The sequence below is a fragment of the Protopterus annectens genome, chromosome 9.part0, assembly GCF_019279795.1.
Source record: "Protopterus annectens isolate FY-2018-M chromosome 9.part0, PAN1.0, whole genome shotgun sequence".
NCBI lineage: Eukaryota > Metazoa > Chordata > Ceratodontiformes > Protopteridae > Protopterus > Protopterus annectens.
In genome coordinates, this window is record NC_056743.1 from 1,492,551,796 (window position 1) to 1,492,572,433 (window position 20,638).

General features: G+C 45.2%; 1 protein-coding gene across 1 annotated transcript in view; it reads right to left on the minus strand.

Moving 5' to 3' along the window:
- Positions 1-18,848, minus strand: part of BRD4 (bromodomain containing 4) — a 1,872,054-nt gene extending 1,853,206 nt beyond the window's left edge. The window contains exon 1 of the mRNA XM_044084437.1: positions 18,825-18,848. The gene's annotated coding sequence lies outside the window, so the exon portion shown is untranslated. The remainder of the gene's footprint in view (positions 1-18,824) is intronic.
- Positions 18,849-20,638: the final 1,790 nt, after the last annotated feature.

Consider the following 20,638-nt stretch of genomic DNA (forward strand, 5'->3'; position numbering starts at 1 on the left):
TCTCTTGCCTAGGCCTCTTAGGAGGGGGATGGGAGCCCCTGATCCAAGTAATTAGGTATTCGGCCATTTTGAGCATCTGTTTTTTAGGCATGGAAGTTTGAGTAGGAGAATGCTGTACTTGTTTCTTTGTCTTTAGAGCTGCTTTAGTCTTTGAAGCTGAAGATGGCTTTATATATAGTTGTGTAGGTCTGAAGACACCCTCAGAAGCAGATGCCTGCTCAGCGACTCCGGACCCATCTGAGGGAATGATTTCCAAGTGTCCAATACCTCGAGTATCCAGAGGCCCAGTCGGCTCCACGTGCGAGTCGGAAGCGGCCTGTGGCTCTGAGGTAGTGGGCACCAGGGGCTGCGAAAGCGCCTCACTGAGAACCGACGAAACGTCGACTGGCCTAGCAGAGGCCTCGTCGGTTTTGGACCTCGGATGCCTATCCTTGTCCTTGCATTTTTTGTAACCTCCGATTGTCGGCTGTTCCGACGGCATTATATAACTAAATCTTCAGCCAAAGTAATGAAATGCTTAATCAAACAGACGCTTAGTGTGTTGGTTAAATCTAGCACAAAACCGACTGCTAGCAACGTTGTGATCAGAGCCTAGGAAAGGAATACAGTAAGAGTGAAAATCCTTATGAGGTATTTGCTTCCCACAAGAAATACAACTGTTAACTTTTTCTGACATCGGTCTGGAGTAAGAAAAAAGTTTCCCCAATGGGGTACTTAGCTTTAATGAAGACTTCGGTTCTGAAATTCGGATTTGAAAATCTCAGGAGTCGGCCGACACTTGCCAACTGCTTTTGCTTTGGGCACCGCGCGGCAAGACAGTCTGAAGAAAATGGTGTCAGCTGCATCTTTTATACACCTGGCGCACTGACGTCAGGGAAAAGGCGACAGCAACCGACGCCGGACCTAGACTTTGGAATTCTGGCCGACTGAGGGTAGCCTGCCAGCAGGATAACCCAAGAGTAATGACTGCAACAGTGAAACACTATGAACATCTTAAGAGAGCATTTCCACTGGGAAAGTCAGGATTTTTCTGAATCCAAAAAGAGGCTTAGGGATTTCCTTCTTCAGCACAGGCCTTTAGCTATACCTCCTGTAATAGACATTGTTGATTATGTGTTTTCAGAATCCAGTATGGCCCCCGATTCCCTGCCTCCGGCCCCTTGTAAACCAGACAGATACTACAGGGTTCCAGAGTCCCACAAATTCCTTTTCAAAAATCCTGCTGCGGACCCTGAAACCATTTCACAGGAGCCCAAGGGCATTAAGGCTTCTACTGCTAAAAATCCTACCCCTTCTGATAGAGTCTCTAGGGCGCCGGACAGATGGGGTAAAAAGGTTTATACTTCTGTAACCTTGACAATCAGGGCTTTAAACTGTCAATTCCATATGCTAAAATATCAACAGCATATCATGGGACTGCTTAAACAGAAAATGATGTTGATTTCTGACTGTGTGGAAAATAAGGATTTACAGGATTTATTGCATTCAGCTGAACAAGTTGGAAATCATACTTTCAATGTGGTTTTGAATCTTTGGAGGCCTCTTGCAGGGCTGCTGTTACTGGGTCTGTGCTTAGAAGGCTAAGGAGCAATCTCTGCCTGATCATGTTAAAGCAAAACTGTTGGATGCTCCTTTGCAGCAGGACCGTCTGTTTGGTAATAAGGCTGAAGAAGTTCTAAAAAAGATGGAAGATAAAGCTAAATCAATGCAAACTGTGAAAGATTTCTTACAAGTACAACCTCCAAGATTTAGTAGGCATTGGCCTACTAAGAACTGGTCCTTTCCAGTTCCTTCCAGAGCCACTCAAGCCAAACCCAGACATCCCAAAAGCACTAGGTTTCAGTCCCAAGGGACTTTCAGAACTAAGCAATGGGGTGCCTCCGCTTCCAAAACTGGAAATAAGACATCACCCTATGGCAAACAGTCTCAATGACGGTCCTTTAAAATTACCAAGCACTTACCTCTTAGCCACCCCTTTGGGGGGAATACTGGCTCTTCATGCAAAACATTGGCAACTTATAACCCAGGACAAATGGGTTTTAAATATGTCTCAGGGATACAAATTTCATTTCCACACATTCCCAACTCCAAACAGGTGGCCAGACCTGCCCCCAAATCAGTGGGCAAAGGCTCAGAAACAAGTACTTTCCCTCCTAAACATGGGGGCAATTCAACTAGTACCACAACAGGAAAAGGGACAAGGTTTTTATTCAAGACTTTCTGGTACCCAGAAAAGACAAATCATGGCGTTCAATTCTGGACCTGTCTACTCTAAACACCTTTCTGGACATTCCAAAATTCAAGATGCTGACTCTTCACCAGTTACTTCCTATGCTAGGCAAAGATGCCTGGTTGGCAACTCTAGATTTAAAAGAAGCTTACTTCCATACTCCAATCAGGGAATCTTGCAGAAGATACCTACGCTTCAAAGCGGGCTACTTCCATTATCCGTTCTCTGCACTGCCCTTTGGCTTATCTACTGCACCCAGGGTATTTACAAAGTGCCTGGCTCCAGTACTTGCATTTTGCAGGCAAAGAAATATTCAAATATATCCATACCTGGACGATAGTCTAATTCAGGCAGAAAACCAGGCCATTCTTCTAAAAAATCTGGCATTTGTTAAAAGGGTTCTAACTTGTCTAGGGTACACAATAAACGAAAAGAAATCACAACTGGTACCCTCTCAAAAAATTACATTCCTGGGTGCAAGCTTGAATAAAACTGCCCAGATGGCTTTCCTTTCGCCAGAAAAGCAAATTCATTTGGTGACTTCAAACAGGTGGCCATAAAAACCCTGCTATCTGCAAGACAAATACTGCAAGCCTTGGGGTTCATGGCCTCCTGCATTCTTCTAATTCCATATGCAAGACTGCATATGAGGAAACTTCAGTGGTACTTAAGTTTATGGAGTCAATATTGTCACAGCCTGGAAACAAGGATTCCTATCATACCTTGCCTGCAAGTAGAGTTCCTATGGTGGGCAGAGGCCTGCCACAAAAACAAGGGACTGCCATTCACACCACCCCCCTGCCACCCAAACCCTAACTACACACCACCCCCCTGCCACCCAAACCCTAACTACAGACGCATCAGACTATGCGTGGGGGAGGGCTCATCTGGCAGGGAAGTGCATTCAGGGCAAATGGAGCCCAAATCAAATGCACCTTCATATCAATCAAAAAGAAATGCTAGCTGTATAGAATGCACTGACAGCCTTCAAGAACTACCTTCATCCAGGACAACTAATGATAAAGACTGACAACAGCACGGTTATGTGGTACATAAACAACCAGGGGGGTACACATTCCTACCCCCTCTGCAGACTAGCCATGGCATTGTGGAACACAGCCTTGAGCTACCAAGTACAACTACAAGCTCAATTCCTGCCAGGAAAGCTGAACATTCTGATAGACTAAGTGGAAATCTCATGGAAACACATGAATGGAAACTGGAACAAAGGATTTTCAACATGTTGACTCGCAAATGGGGGAGCCCAATCACAGATCTTTTTGCCTCACCCCAGAACTACCAGTTGGACAAATTTTGCACAAGAACTCCTCACAAAAAAGCCTGGAAAGTGAATGCTCTGTCCTTCAGCTGGAAAAACCTAACAGTCTATGCCTTTCCCCTTCTGCTTTCCAAATTCTACTAAAAGTCAAACAGGACAAACCAAAAATGATTTTGATTGCTCCAGACTGGCCTCGCCAACACTGGTACCCACTCCTGCACAGTCTTTCACAAATTTCTCCATGGCACCTGCCTCAAACACCTTCCTTACCGTCTCAGCAGGAGAACCAAATTCTGCACACTCAGCTCCTAACACTGAATCTTGCAGCTTAGCTAATCACTTAAATTCCCCCTTAGCATCCCTCAGCAAACCTGCGATGGATGTCATTTTGCAGGCGAGAAGACCTAGTACTAAAAAATCTTATGATGACAACTGGAAAAGACTCTGTGCCTGGAATCAATCTCAAGGGATGAGCACAGCGGCACCCAATGTACCTCAGATTTTGCAATACTTAACTGAGAAGCTTCACAAGGGCCTGTCTTTCTTCCATAAAAATCCATGCCACAGCCATTTCAGCTCATTACAACACAGAACCCCCCTTCTCTCATCCTCTGCTAAAGCAGTATCTTAGAGGGACCAAAAACTTGGGACCACCCAGGAGAGCTCCAACCCCTGCCTGGGACCTTAACTTTGTATTGGAGAAACTCACTCTACCTCCATTCAAGCCAGCTGCTACTGCAAAAGTACAGTTTTGTACCTACCATAAATGTAGATGTCCGATAGATATGCAACTGCAGTCATAACATATGGGTTGTCCTGCCTCCGGCAGCCCTCGGTCGGCCAAATTCCAAAGGCTGGGTCCGGCATCTGCTGGTGTCGCCTCCTCTCCGACGTCAACGGCTGGAGTTTAAAGGCATCGGCCGACGCCATCTTCTTCAATGTTTCTTGCCCCAGATGCCAGGTGCCTTCCTAGGAAGGCTAAATTTGGTGAATGGATAAAAATTATTGCAAACATGCACAACAGTAATTAACAGATACACCATAGGAGATACCCCCACAGCTAATAGGAAAAGGGGTAGGGACCCATAAAGAAAGTTAGAGGGGTAGGAGGGTGGGAAAATCCGACTGCAGTTGCATATCGGACATCTACATTTATGGTAGGTACAAAACTGTACTGTGTCCTTCAAGAATGCAACTGCAGTCATAACATATGGGTTGAATACCATAGCCAAGCTGGGGGTGGATGGAACTATGAGAAGGATGGTGTAGCTAAAATCCCCTGCAGGACTGCCGAAGCAAAGCCTGCTCGGGATCTGGAGTATAAGGGCAGGTTGTAGTGCTTGGTAAATGTATGCACGGAGCTCCATGTAGCAGCCTCTAAAATGTCCTTTGTTGCCACTCCTCTTAGGAAAGCTGTGGATGTGGCTATAGCTTTGGTGGAATGTGACCTAACATTGGCTGGCACACCTTTTCCATGGAAAGAATAGCAGAATCTGATGCAGTGTCCAATCCATTTTGAAATTGTTTGGAGATTGCTTTTCCTTGCCAGCAGCATAGGCTACAAACAGTTGGTCAGACTTTCTGGTGGCCTTAGTTCTGTCCAAGTAGTAGCGTAGTTGCCTGTGTATGTCCAAACTATGCAGTAGTTTTTCCCCCCTATTTTGAGGATTGGGGAAGAAAGTAGGCAGGTGACTAGCTTGATTTAGAGACACCCTGGAAATAACTTTTGGCACGAATGTAGGATTGGTTCTTAGAGAGACTCTGTCTTGATGAAAAATGAGGAAGGGAGGCACTGCCATGAGTGCCTGTATCTCAGAAACTCTTCTTGCAGATGTGACTGCCAATAAGAAGACCGTTTTCCATGATAGAAATTGCATTTCTGAAGTTGCTGCTGGCTCAAATGGAGGAAGAGTTCATTTTTCCAACACGAAATTGAGGTCCCATGCAGGTACTGGCTGTTTTCTGGGAGGTTTGATATTCTTTATCCCTCTTAGAAACTGTCTTAGCAGAGGATGTGAAAACACTGGAGGGTCACAGTTGTATTTTGCCAAGATTGCTGAGGCGTGAATCTTTATAGAAGAGTATGACAGTCCAGTATGAAACATTTCTACCAAGTATTCTAATATCTGAGGTATACTCAGTAATGTTGTGTCCTGACCTCTGTTGGCATTCCAGATGCTGAATCTCATCCACTTGGCTGAATAGGTTTTTCTGGTGGAAGGTCTGCATGCTTCCAGCAAGATCTCTTGAACGGTTTTGGAAAGAGAGATAGTTGGAGTAGTCATGGTAGCCTCCCGGCTGTCAGATGCAATGTTTTCAGGTCTTTATGTACAGTCCTGTAATTGTGTTGTTAGCAGCAGGGGCCATAGGATCAGAGGCCATGGTTTGGTCCGAGTTATGCTCAACAGCAATGGGTACCAGTGTTGCCTTGGCCAGTCTGGAGCTATCAAGATGCCTGTTGGTTGTTCTGCTTTGATCTTCAGTATCATCTTGGTCAGCAGAGACAGAGGAGGGAATGCATAAATTTTTAGAGAATTCCAGCTGAAGGAGAGAGCATCCGTTTTCCAGGTTAGAGGATGGTGAGTCCTTGTGCAGAACTTTTCCAGGTGATGATTTAAGTGGGAAGCAAAAAGATCTACGTCCGGTCTTCCCCATGTCTTTGTCAGTTGAGAGAAAATGTGAGGGTGCAGCATCCATTCGTGTGGATCCATGAAATTTCTGCTCAGCTTGTCCGCCAGTACATTGTCCTTGCCTGGCACAAACTGGGATTGTAAATGTATCTTCAGGCTCAGGAATTTTTCCCAGAGAAGCATTGTTAGTCTGCAGAGGGGATAAGAATGAGTGCCTCCCTGCTTGTTTATATACCACATGACAGTGGTGTTGTCTGTCCTTATTAGCAAATGTCCTTGTTGTAGTGATTTTTCGAAAGTCTCAATTGCATGTATCACTGCCAACATCTCCTTTTGGTTTATGTGCAGATGTCTTTCCTTTGGAGTCCATAAACCTTGAATGGATCTGCCCTCCATGTGCGCTCCCCATCCATGGTCTGAGGCGTCTGTTGTAATCATTTGACCTGCTTGAGGTCTGTTGAAAGACATGCCTTTGTTTAGCTGACTGGCTTGAGCTCACCACAAAAATTCCTTCTGCAGACATGGAATAAGTGGAATTACGTCCTCTAGGCTTTGGCTGTGTTGAGACCATAAGTTTTTTAAATACCATTGCAGCTTTCTCATATGAAGTCTTGCCAAAGGTATCAGAAGAATGCAAGATGCCATGAACCCCAGGGCCTGCAGGATTTTCCTTGCAGTCAGCTGGGAGAGTTTTGCTAGGCCTTTGAAGTACTCTGGTAAATGCTGTTGTTTTTCCTCTGTGAGGTTAGTCCATTTGGTTTTCTGTGTCCAGTTTGGCTCCTAGGAAGATAATCTGTTGGGATGGCAGTAGTCTTGACTTCTGAATGTTGACTGTGTATCCCAAGGCCTGCAGTAGATGCATGACATAGTCCAAGTTTTCTTTTAAGGTTTGTTTGTTGTCTGCTTGTATGAGGCAGTCATCCAGGTAGGGGTATATTTGAATCCCCTGGAGTCAGCAGTGTGCCACTACTGATGCCAGGCATTTCGTGAACACTTTGGGCGCAGTAGATAAGCCAAACAGCAATGCTGAGAATTGATAATGCTCTGTCCCTGCAAGAAATCAGAGGTATCTTCTGCAGCTTTGTCTGATTGGGACATGCAGGTATGCCTCCTTGAGGTCCAGAGTGAACAGCCAAGACCCCTTGCCCAGCATGGGAAGGAGTTGCTGCAGCGTCAGCATTTTAAACTTTGGCACAATGAGAAAAGTATTTAGAGTTGACAAGTCCAGTATGGGTCTCCATTTGTTTTCTTTTCTTGGAACAAGAAACAGTCTTGAATAAAATCCCTGGCCTTGCTCCTGAGGAGGAACCCTTTCTATTGCTTTTATACTTAACAGCTTTGAAACTTGAGTGAATGCCTCTGCCCTTTGATGTGGCAGGTTTGGCATGCCTTGTCTTATTGGTAATGTATGGAAGTGGAATCTGTAACCCTTGTCTATTAAATCCAGAATCCAGTTGTCCTTGGTTAAGATATGCCAGTTTTGTGAGAATAAGGATAATTTTCCGCCCAAAGGTGCTTCTCTGAGCTTTTGTAGGCGGTACGAAAGTCAAGTCATTGTGATTGTCCTTGTGGTGTAGCTGAACTGTCCGCGCCACTTCTTTGATTTGGAGGTTGCCATTGGCGGCCCCTGTAAGATCCTCGGTATTGCCCTCTACCTCGGGCACGTCTGCTTTTTCCCCTTTGAAACTTGTCAGAGCCTGGGAAGGACCAATTCTTTGAGGGCCAGTTTCTGCTGAATCTGGGTGGCTGAAACTGAAGGAAATCCTTGACTGTCTGTACTGACTTTGCTTTTTCCTCTATGGATTTCAAAACATCTTGTGCATTAGCACCAAAAAGCTTCTGTTTTTCCAGAGGTGCATCCAGTAACTTTACTTTAACATGGTCAGGCAAAGACTGATCTTTTAACCAAGCATGTCTACGTATCACAGCCCCAGTCATAGCTGCCCTACATGAAGCTTCCAATGCATCATAACCACACTGAAGAAAATGGTTGTTAACCTGCTGAGTGTTATGTATATGATCCTGCAATGCCTTTTTATCAATAGGCTCAGGAGAAGCTAGCTTTTTCTGTAAATCATCCAGTAGAAAATCTTGGTACTGAAACATGTGAAAAAGGCAGTTAAGTGACCTCATGGCTAGGGTGGTAGAGGTATAAACTTTTTTACCCCATCTCTCCAGGGACCTAGCTTCCCTGTCCGCTGGCAGTGGGTTTTTGGCAGAGGAGGTAGCCACTCCCTTGGGGCCCTGTGAAATAGTTTCTAGATCCACAGAGTGGGCCTTAAAAAGGTGCTTGTGAGTGTCAGGGACCCTATAAATATCTGTCCAGCTTGACAGGAGCAGGAGGAAGGGAATCACGGTTAGCACTGGAGTCAGAGAAAACATCATCCAAAACATCCATAACTGGCGGAACAGCCAAAGGTCTGTGCTGGGGAAGCTTGAGGAAGGTACGTAGCCTTTTCCTGGAATCAGAGAATTCCTGACCCTGCCATTGAAAATGTTCCCTCATGGAATGCAGGACTTCAAAGAGAAATCCTCTGGAGGGGAGGCAGAGGGAATTGATTCCTCAGCATCAGAGTCCTCGTAGGCCTGGAAAGAATCTTGAGTATCAGAATGCTCAGAATCCCCAGAGGCTTCATCTGAAGAGAGGTAGTCAGTCTGCTCAGTTCTGGGCCTTTTCTCTGCAGGTGGCTGAGAACCCCTGTCCGGATGAGGCTGAGACCCCCTGATAAGAGAAATAAGATCTGCAGTAAGAGACATGATCTGCTTAGAAGAAGGGGCCTGGGCAGCAGGTTTAGGATGGGCCTTGGCCTGGCTGGCGGCCTTAGCACGTGCAAAGGCCTTGATGGACATGGATACAGGAGGCCTAGCAGCCCCACGTGCTGGAGTAACCATTCGGGTAGATCCAGAACTTTGGTTTCCGGAGGAAAATCAACAACCGGCACCGGAGAGATCTCAGATACCGAAGGTCGTGTTAACGCTGTGTCGTCGGCCTGGAGCGGTTGAGTTACCACTTCCGAAGGGACCGGAGCACTAGCGGAGGGTTTAGGAGCAGCATCGGTAGTGGACGTGGGCCGAGGATGTCAGTCCCGGTCCTTTCTGGCAGATTGGGATGTCGGTTGATCCGACGGCATGATATACGCAAAAGATTCACCGAAAAAGTCCTCGGCAAATGCTGCCCGGCGCCTGAGAGTGCGCTTATTAAAGCAAGCACAGGCAGCACAGGCCGAGACGTCGTGGTCTGGGCCCAGGCAAGGAAGGCAGAGAGAATGGAAGTCCTTATGAGGTATTTGTTTACCACAAGACAAACAGTTATTAACTTTCTCAATTTGTTCTGACATTGGCTGAGGCAAGAAAAAATGTTCCCCAACGGGGTACTTGGCTTTTAGATGACTTCGGTACTGAGAACACAGGAGCTGACCGACCGGCACTTGCGAACTGCTTCGGGCACCGCGCGGCAAAAAAGTCTGAAGAAGATGGCGTCGGCCGATGCCTTTATACTCCAGCCGTTGTGACGTCGGAGAGGAGGCGACACCAGCCGACGCCGGACCCAGACTTTGGAATTCAGCCGACCGAGGGCTGCCTGAGGCAGGACAACCCATATGTTATGACTGCAGTTGCATTCTTGAAGGACATCTTAAAATTTCTTTCCTGGAAAACAGCCTTCCTTTTAGCAATTACTTCAGCTAGAAGGATTTCTGAATTACAGGTCCTTATGGCAGTGAAGCCTTTCATCATCTTTCATGCAGACAGAATGTCACTCAGGACCAATCCATCCTTCATGCCCAAAGTGGTATCCAGCGTGGCTCTTAAATCAGTCCATTCATTTGCCAACTTTCTTTCCCAATCCACAGGACAAGGGGGAGCGGATTCTGCATTCATTGGATGTACATGGACAACTTAGATTTTACTTGGACAGGACTAAAGCTCAAAAAAAATCTCAACTGCTGGTAGCATTTGATGCAGGGGCAGAGGGAAAGGCCATCTCAAAGCAAACCATTTCTAAATGGATAAGCCATTGTATTCATTTCTCCTAAAAGCACCATGGAAAACCTATCCCCCAGGGCTGCATATACTTCTACAGCCTCTCTCAGAGGTGTTCCTACCAGGGATACTATATAAGTTGCTACCTGGAGTTCAGTTCATACTTTCACCAAGCATGATCACTTACAGATTTTCTCTAAATCCAGAGCTGGCTTTGCCACTGCTGTTTTGCAGGGCCTTATAGCCAAGTTCTAATGCTGTATAAATCAATCCTCCCAACCATAGCTTTGGGAATCTACCCACATGTAATGACTGCAACAGTGAAACACTAAGAACATAGTACAGTTGTGTACACTTACCATAAATGTAGATGTTAGAGCATATTCACTGTTGCAGTCCTGGTTACCCTCCCTCCAGCCCCCTGTTTTTCTCTTACTATACCTATACTTTTTCTTTTACTATACTTAAAACCTTTTTGGTGTATTTGCTTTTGTTTGGAGGTATATTTTTGTGTTTTTAATTTATATATTTTGCTCCCCATTTGGGGGGCAACCGACGCAGGACCCAAGACTTTGTTAATCAGGCCGACTGAGGGCAACCTGCCAGCAGATTACCCTAATGTAATGACTGCAACAGTGAATACACTAACATCTACATTTATGGTAAGTGTGCACAACTGTACTTTGCCCACCATAGAAACTCTGTGAGCAGACATGGAAGCAGAGGAATTATCACATCCAGGTCCTGTGTGTTGACACCAAATGTTCTTGGGGTACCATTGCAATTTCCTCATATGCAGTCTTGCATATGGAATCATGAGAATGCAAGAGGCCATGAATCTCAGAGCTTGCAGGGAGCTGGGACAGGCTTGCCAAGTCCTTGAAGTAAACTGAAAGAATTGCCTGCTTCTCCTGGGTGAGATGCATCATCTAGGCGGCTGTGTTAAGACTCGCTCCCAGGAATATCTCTTTGGATGGCACCATTTTTGACTTCTTCCTCATTGAGCGTGTAACCTAGATCCTTCAACAGCTGTTCTTGAGAATTTTCTTGAATTAAACAGTCGTCCAAGTATGAGTAAATCTGAATTTTCTTCTGCCTGCAAAAAGCAATGACTGGAGTCAGGAACTTTGTGAAAACTCTGGGAGCAGTAGGTAAGCCAAAGGGCAGCGCAAAGAATTGATAGTGTTGCTTGCTCACCCTGAAACCAAGGTATTGCCTGCAACTTTTCCTGATAGGGATGTGCAGATAAACTTCTTTGAGATCCAACATTACCAGCCAGGAATCCTTTTTTAACATTGGCAGCAACTGATGCAGAGTGAGCATTGTGAACTTTGGAATTATCAAGAAGGATGGACAGATATAGGACAGGATGCCAGGTGCCTTCTTTTTTTGGAACTAGGAAAAGTCTGGAATAGAAACCCTGGCCTACCTGCTGAGCAGGAACCGATTCTATTGCTCCCAGATGTAACAGACAAAATTTGCTTTTCTCCTTCTGCCCTTTGGTTTCGAGGAGCGTCCAGGAATCCTTTGGGTATGGGAAAGGTGTGGAAAGAAAACTTGCGTCCTAGGGATACAGTTCAGAGTACCCATCTGTCGTCTGTGATGGTGGCCCAGACATTCGCAAAAGGGCCAACCTTCCCCCTTAAAGGACTCTCTGGGCTGGCAAGAACAGGCAGAAGTTGGACAGAGTCATTGAGAATGTTTAGACTGAGATGCAGGCTTAGAACTTCCCGCCTTGGAAGAGGAAGCCTGCCAACGCTTAGACCTTTGAGGGTTAGCCACCTGTCCCCTAGAAGATTTGTAACCTCCAGTCCTAGAACTGTTCTGTGTGCTGGTATCAAAGAACATCCAACTCTTAGAAGGGTAATTCCTGCTAAAGCGAGGAGGATGAACTTGCAGAAAGTCTTAACTGTCTGCATAGACTTGGTCTTGTCTTCCATCTTCTTGAGCACTTCCTTTGCTTTACTGCCAAAAAGACTGTCCTTATGGAAAGGTACATCTAAAAGCTTAGCCTTGACAGGCTCTGGTAGGGGCTGCTCCCCAAGCCAAGCATACCACCCAATAACAGAGCCAGTAGCTGTAGCCCTACAGGAGGCTTCTGGAATGTCAAAACCACAATGTAATGAATGTTTATTGACAAGACTGGCAGAATTCAGCAAATCCTGCATATCCTTACTCTCCGCCAACAGAGGCACACTTGCTATCCTAGACTTAATAGCTTCCAAGGTGTGCTGCTGGTACTTTCAGCATATGAAAAAGACAATTAGTAGACCTAATAGCAAGAGTGGAAGAGGTTTATAAGCCTTTTTACCCACCTATCTAGGTTCCTAGATTCCCCGTCAGAAGGAACAGGATTTTTATTAACAGTGGCCTTAACTCCTTTAGGGCCTTGAGAAATAACCTCTGGATCACCCAAATGATTCCTGAAAAGAAACAAATGGTAATCAGGGACTCTATAGGACCAGTCAGGTTTCCTGGGAGCAGGAGGAACCGAATTTGGAGTAAAGGAATTTTCCAGAAAAACATCAACTACTTCCAACACAGGTAGAATAGCCAAAAGACTTGTGCTGAGGCAAATCCAACAACTCCCTAATCCTTTTCTTAGGAAGGGGATAATCCTGACTTTCCCCATTTAAAATGCTCCCTAAAAGCTTAGCCCGACGAATAGTATGCGGATTAAAGGAAGCACAGAGACAACATCGTGGTAAAGGCCTACACAAATACAACAGGAATGAAAATCTCTATGGGGAATCTGCTTTCCACAGGTAAGACCATTATTAACCTTTTCTGACATTCTTCAAGGCAAGAAAAGAGGATCCCCAACTGGGTACTAAGCTGTAGTTGACTTCAAATTTGTAGTCGGAAACAAAAAAGGTAAACTGCCGACCGGCACTAATGCAAGAAATGCTTCTGCTTCGGGTTCCGTGGCAAGACAAACTGAGGAAGTGACATCGGCTGCCTCCTTTTGTATCAGACGCCCTGACGTCCTTTACAACAGACAGCAGATGTCATTTCTACTTACCTTTGGTATTCTGGCCGATCGAGGGCTACCAGGAGCCGGATAAACCATTGGTTAGGACTGCAACAGTGAAACACGATGAACAACCATAAGTCTCACTAATCTTGTATGTAAAGCCATGGAAAGAATCATCATGGAGATGATCAATAAAGATATAGCAAACCTCCAGATGCTGGGCACAGCCCAGTCTTGTTTTGTCATGAGCAGATCATGCCTACTCAACCTGGTGGACTTTGACCAAAGCAATGGTTGAAGGCAAAATCATTCACACTGCCTACCTTGACCTGGCCAAGGCATTTGAAAATACCCCACTTGGGCATTGTTGACTAACTCAAGAGGTTAGGTACAAACTCTGTCACCCGGTGGATAGCCAACTGACTCACAGACAGGACTCAAGAAGTTAGAATTGGGAGTCCATTGCTACAAAGAGGCCAGTCACAAGTGGAGTCCCTCAGGGATCAGTCCTTGGATCGCTACTTTTTGGCATTTACTTCTAAGTCAAGGTCAACGTCAGTGGTCTCTGATTAAATCTGTAGATGATTGCAAATTAGGATTGGGAGCAATCACCGAATATCAGTGAGACAACTGTTCTCCAGGAGGGGCTGACATAGAAACACCCGGTGTCAGAGCAAGGGACTAAAACTAAATGCCAAGAAATGCATAACAGTATCCTTTGGGAAGTTATCCTTCCCTGGTAACAATCATACTGACAACACACCCCATAGAGTTGACCAAGAAGTCAGGGGCTTAAGGATACATACAGATAGCACTCTAGCGTTTGATCATCATGTGACTACAGTGGTGAAGAAATCCTATGTTGAGCACCCTATAAACAAAGGTATAGCATCTAAATCCAAGGAAGTCATTGTTCCACTGTATTCAGCATTCATCAGACGGTATGTACCTAAGCAGTCATATCCAACTGGAACATCCACGGAGGTTCCTCACTAAAAAGAATACAGGGCATAAGTAATATGTCCTATGCAGACCACCTCAAGGCCCTATCACTCTATTCTGCCTCCTATAAGCTTTTGAGAGGAGATCTATGCCTGGTATACAGGGCATTGTCAGACCCCACTCTGATGGACCTCCTGCATAACCTCAAAACAAACAGTACCAGAATTACCCATTCTACAGACTTAAACCTTGCCTGTGATATAAATAGGACCTGCTGGAGAGATAGGTATGTATCATGGAGACTACCCAGTCTATGGAACAGGCTCCCCATCCATAGGTTCATAAATAGGTACTAGGCTATTGGCCCAAGGGCCTAAGTAAGCCTAGCCAACAGGGTTCCATGGCTTACGCCACCCAAGAAAGTTATTTTCCTATGCCACTGTCGAGCAGAGCCACAGAAGTGCTCCCTGGGGTGCAGTTCCTATTTCCCATCCACTCAAGACTTCTCTTGAAGGGTGCTAATGAGGAACTTTGCTTAACATAAATGGGTAGCTTGTTCCAGAGTATGGGAAGTCTCTGGGACAGGAATTTATCCCTCCACCATGTCCTGTTTATTGTGGTGACAAGGTTTAGGTCCATACAGCGTGCAGCTCGGAGGGATTAGGATTTCTTTTAGGTGTAGCATTGTCCAACAGCTCTAGATTTGACATAGCTTTATATGGTGGGCAGAGATCATCTTGGAGTAGGTTATATGCTACGGAGTAAAGCTGGAGTTGTTTGAGGCGGTCAGTGTAGGGCATCTGTTTGCGGCCAGTAATCCTCTTTGTGAGGTACTTCTGTGGCCCTTCCATCTGCTGCTGATGTCTTGTGAGGTACATTCCAAAAGGGGCGTTGTACTCTATAATGGGTCTGAGTGTCGAATACATGGGAACAATGACCTCTTTTTCCTGGATGAGAACCCTTGTGTGATTAGGTGTGCCATGTAGAAGTGCCATGTAGAAGGACTTCCTGACTACTGTGGCGATGTGATTATCAAAAGGAGAGACTACTGTCCACCTGGTTCCAAGGTCTCTTATCACACATTCGATGTTAAGAAGACTGCTGCCTATACGGTAGTTCATGGATACAGAATTTTTACCAAAGGGGATGACAATGCACTTTTTGGCACAGAGCTTGAGCCCATGGCTCTGACACCAGGCATCTGTCTCAGTGAGGTCTTTCTGTAGGATGTCCACATCACTGGAGACTCTATGGCTCCTAGTTTGCAGTCATCTGCGAACTTAGCCAGAGGCCTTCTGTGTTTGCCTGTACTTCAGAGAAGTAGATACCAAACAGGAGAGGTACCAGAACTGAACCCTGTAGTACTCCACTTGTCACTGGTTTGAAGTCAGATTTGTATTCTGCAACCTTTACAGTGTGGGTTCTGTCAGGGAGCCAGCTGACAACCAATCTTGTGACGTAAGGATTTATACCTAGTTTAGTGAGTTTAGCTATAAATTCCAGAATGGGGGATGGTGTCGAAAGCTTCGGTGAGGTCAAGACAGGCTGTGTAAACTACCTTACCACTCTTTTACGGCTTTGATGACTGCCCTCAAAGAAGTCGATCAGGTTCAGGAGGCATGATCTCCCTTTCACAAACCTGAACTGGGAGAGAGGCATGACCTGCCTTTCACAAACTCGAACTGGGTGGGGTCCATGAGGTTACCAATGTCTTTGTTTGGTATTTCCATGATGATATGTTCCATGGCCTTACAGACCAGGCTCATCAGGCTAATAGGGCAATAGCTCCCGGGATCAGTGGTGGCTCCCCTTTGTGGAGTGGGATAGCCGTTGCTGTGTGCCATTCAGTGGGCACAAAGCCTGATGTGAGGCTATGACTGAACATGGTGCTTAGGTGGGGAGCCAGCTCGTTCTGAAGTTCATGTAAAATGCAGCCTTGTCCGGTCCCATGGATGCTGTGTTTTTGGCTTTAGAGAGTGCAGCTCTTACCTTGTAGTTGTGATTACTGGGGCTTTGCATTCTTCCTGTATAGATATGAGCCCATTAGGGGCTGAGAGGGGGGTAAAGTTAGCAGTGAACTCATCTGCCAGGATGTTGGCAATATCAGTTGATTCTGTAATTTTCGTGCCATTGTGTTGTAATTTTCGTGCCATTGTGCTGTAACTCAGAGCAGATTTGGGTGTTGCCACGGAGATTCTTGACATAACTATATAGAATGCTTTGTGGTTGTCCTTAGAATCGGTGGCAATTTTGTTTTGGTAGCTAGCTTTGGAGGATCTTATAAGGGATCTCAGCTTCTTACTGAGGCTGACATGGGAGCTCCTCCACTCATGGGATTTTACTGTCTTTTGCAACAGTTTCGTCCTTCCGTTGTACAGTTTGTTTATGGCAGGGGACCACCAGATTGGCTTTTTTTTTTTGGTTCTGTTTGGGACAGCACGATCCATGCACTGTGGTAAGTGCTTATAGGAGTGCATTTATGTAGAATTCAGCAGTCATGACTGTATTGTCCAGCTGCATGGGTGACATGAAGTTCGCCACTTCTGTCTTAAGAAGCATGAAGTTGGCTTTGGAGAAATTTTTTACGGTGGTTTCCTTAATGGGGGTTTGGGGCAGGACGTTGATACCTAGGGCGATTAACTTATGCTTGAATCAGACCAACGAAGAGTTGACTTCAGGTGTGGAACACCTGCCACTCATGTTGGTAAGGACTAGGTCTAGGATATTGTTGCCCTTGGTGGGGATGTGATTAAGTTGATCCAGGGGATTGGAATTTATGAATTCCAGAAAGCACTGAGAGAAGGAGTTGGTACACGAGTAGTTTTCCCAGTTAATGGTGGGGCAGCTGAAATCACCCATTATTAGGGTGTTTGGGTGAACCCCAATATTTTCCAGTACATCAAGAGGAGTGGGAATCCTGGGGCATCTGTAGCAAGCTACAATTTGGACTGCAGTTTTTCCCAAAGCCCATGTGAAGCAGAGTTCCTCCCTAACCAAGTCCAACATGGAAAACTGGATGGGTAACCAGAAATTCATCCCTGGTTTGTTACAGATATTGCTAATGCAAAGAGGTAACCTGTAAATGGTTCATTTCCCAGGCCCATGCTTACACTTATCAAGGGTATCAGAACTTAGAGATTTGGGATGCATGGCTAGGCTTAAAAAGGCCCTTGTGGTAGTTAGCCTAGTAAACACCTACGAACCCAAGATATCTCCATACACTAAGTGACAGTCCGCCTACTCCTTGTTTAATCATGAGCTCCTTTGTTGTCCACCCCCCACCAAAAAAAAAAAAAAAAAAAAAAGCCAGGCAGCATCATACAGATGCTTGCATCAGTCAAGTCACATCAAGCTTGTATGACAGAAACAAAACTCTTTAGATAACCAGCAGAGAAGGGAAGCAAGATAGAGGACTGGAAGGTTGGGGGTTGTCACATTATGGGGATACCTACCCAAGCCTGAAACAGTTTCCGTGCAGAATGAGAAAGGAAAACAGGGCTGCAATACTGATCATACTCAAACATCTAAAATTATTTTAAAGCTGTCTATATAACTGAACTGTGTTATTAGTGTCCCTTCTGCAGTCATGAGGTTTCCAAAGCTTAATCCATTCAGCTGAACAACTTGCCAAGTGTCCTAAGCAGGACTGGAATATGCCCTTGAGGATAGCAGTGGCAAATCAGGCCCTGTCCCTTGAAATCACATCAAGCCTGTAGTGCCTACTGAAAGTATAAACTAAGGGTCAGGTGGATGCTTCCAGGATGGACTGGGTACCAAACCCTCTCGGGAAGGCTGGACAGCGGAAACAGGTGCCAACTTTGAGGGAATATGGACAAAATTCTTGGCTAGGCTTATTAGGGCCTCTGAGCCAATAGCCTAGTATCATCCTACTACTATAGTAGTGGTTGTACCCATTGAAAAGTGCAATCTGACCTTGTCTTATAATGCCTTACGTGGGTGACTACAAAGTGTTAATTCAATGTAGCCAGCTCCATTGGGAGAAAGTATAAAGCACTGACTAGAACCAGAGTACAGTCGGATTAGTGACTTGAGCACCTAAGGAAGACAGGGGTGGAAACCACTCAGTTTTTTTTTTGTGTGTGGGGAGGGAGGATTAGGTGTGCACACTTTAGGCAGACCTGCACAGCATCATTCCTTATTAACGTAATCAAGTGAACAAGCAATGCCCTACAGGTTTATAGCTCTTGCAGACACAAGTAACAGTTCAGCTTTCATGTCCACTAAGTGCTACTTATGGAAGTAACCATGTATACAGGTGAAAGGGAGGTAAACTTGGGTAGGCTGCTCCACTAAACTTGAAAGCTCACCCACTCTCTATAACCAGACTCTCATTAGAAGGGGGGTTAATCAGATCAGATAAAAACAAATGAAAACATGGGGTGCAGCATTCTCACCTAGCCTGGGGATACCTGCCTCTCACCCCAATGGAATGAATGGACCTAATAGGTGACAGTAGTAAAGTGATCAGGCAGGTCCATAACAGCACTGAAACAAAGAAAAATTCAATGTGCAAGCCAACCTAAAAACTTTACTTTGTCATAAGCAATCCCTGTTTAGCTTCCACACATGAGAACAATAGCTTAGACTCCCTTAGTTCAGTTCTAGTATTAGAAAGTACCTCTGCTGCCTATGCATGACCCATGAGTGCAACATCCCAATCCACCCTACCCCTGTTCTGGCGTGTTAAGAACACCTGCAGTAGATAGCTTCATTCAGAACTACCTCGAACAACTTGTGGCATAAATGAGGGATAGAACACAAGTTTACCTTCTCTCTAATAAACTGCTGGTACAATTCAGACACTCTTCCTGCAGAGGTGCATGCTGAACGAGAGAGATGCACCTTCACTGACACATAGGTTAGACCTGAAAAAAAAAAAAAAAAAAAAGCTCAGACCCACTTGTTGGCATCACTTTTCCACTTAGCTAGATATTTTTCCTTGCACCCAACATTTCTAATTGTTCTCATGATTGGTAGCACATCTTCAGAGTAAAAGCACCCAAAAGGAAGAAGGTCATGTTTTCCAAGCTGCTAGTCTTGAGTGTCTATAGGCTAGGGTGTACAACAGGACCCCTACACTACATCAAAAGGTTCACGTGGTAAGGTAGCAATAAGCAAATGTCCCTAGCCATCTGAATTAGGTGGGATAAGTACTGGGTGGAACAGAATAAGGCAAATGGGATAACTTTAGCCTCTCCTCCTCCAATTTCCATACTACCCTGGGGAATAAGGGTATGGGAGAGAAAGCATAAAACAGACAGACTCATTACACAAGAATACACTCAATGCTCAAGTCCATTTCTCTGGGGTTCTGAAGCAGAACTGTCAATTGCTTGTTGTTCACAGAACCCAACAAAAACGTTTACCTTTAGTATGCCCTTCTGTTTGTGAAGAATAATGCATCAAGGTACAGCATCCACTCATGCTGATTTGCTGAGGTACTGCTCAAGTGGGTCTGCTGTGCAGCTCTACTTGGAGGGGATTGTACTCCACTGTACATTCTCAAGGCTGCATGGCTAATGTGCACAGTTTGTGTCCGCATTCCCCTTGTTTATGTACTATACGGTTGTGTTGCTTTAAGACTTGCAAGATCCTATGTTCGCACTGTGGTGAAGACAGAGCATGCAGCACAGTTAATATTTCTTCTCCTGTGTTTGTGTGCCACTGTCTAAAATTCCATGTCCCTTGCATTTTGAAGCTTCTGTAAGTACAGACCTTAAACACCGCAGGATGTACACTCCCGTGCCACATCTGAGGTGTTTATGGTCTAGCTTGGGGAAGGTGGCCCACTCTAGTTACTTCTTTATGAGGGGTAGAAATGGGAGTGTGTGTTCCGGGGACTGAATCAGCTGGTTCCAGGTGGTCTTCAAGTACAACTAATGCTTCCACACATGCAGCCGGATTAACAGCACCACAAGAATGGCGAATGCAATATAACCTAGAATGCTTAAACCTCCTGGCTGACGCCTCTGATTTACGTGGCTTATTCTGGAAAAGGATTAAAACTACTTGTAATGGTAGCCAAGAGAGTACCTAGGAAATTGCTTCTAGAATGGGTCTCCATGACCCATCTTTAAAACAAGGAAGGGCCTGGAACAAAATCTCCCTCTCTTGATTTAAGGGTACACAACATGGCTCCATGGTAATGGTATTTCTGATAGAGTGGTGGCATTAAATGCTCCTGTTCTACTACAGAAGTCTTTTTTTAAATCTATCTGCCTTCTGGGGATTCTCTGAAGTACCCAATGAATACAAGCTATTTTTTTTTCCAAATAAGTTTAAGAGGCCAGACAGATTTCTACCTTGGGGCAATGTCGGAGGAAGAGTGACAATTGGCAACCGATACTCTGTTGCAGTTGCTCAATATTCTCCAGTTATTTTCAGAATGTTGTTCTGAACATTCATTCACAGACTTAACACACAGACTGAAAACCAAAGTTGAAGTATATTCTTTCTTCCTCGCAATCTGCTCTGTTTAAATTCTTTACAAGGAAGCAAGGCTCACTTCCTTGTGAGGTGTGTGCATTCTTACGAAAGCTCAATAAGTATCAGGTCTCTCAAATCTCTTAATGCCTCACAGG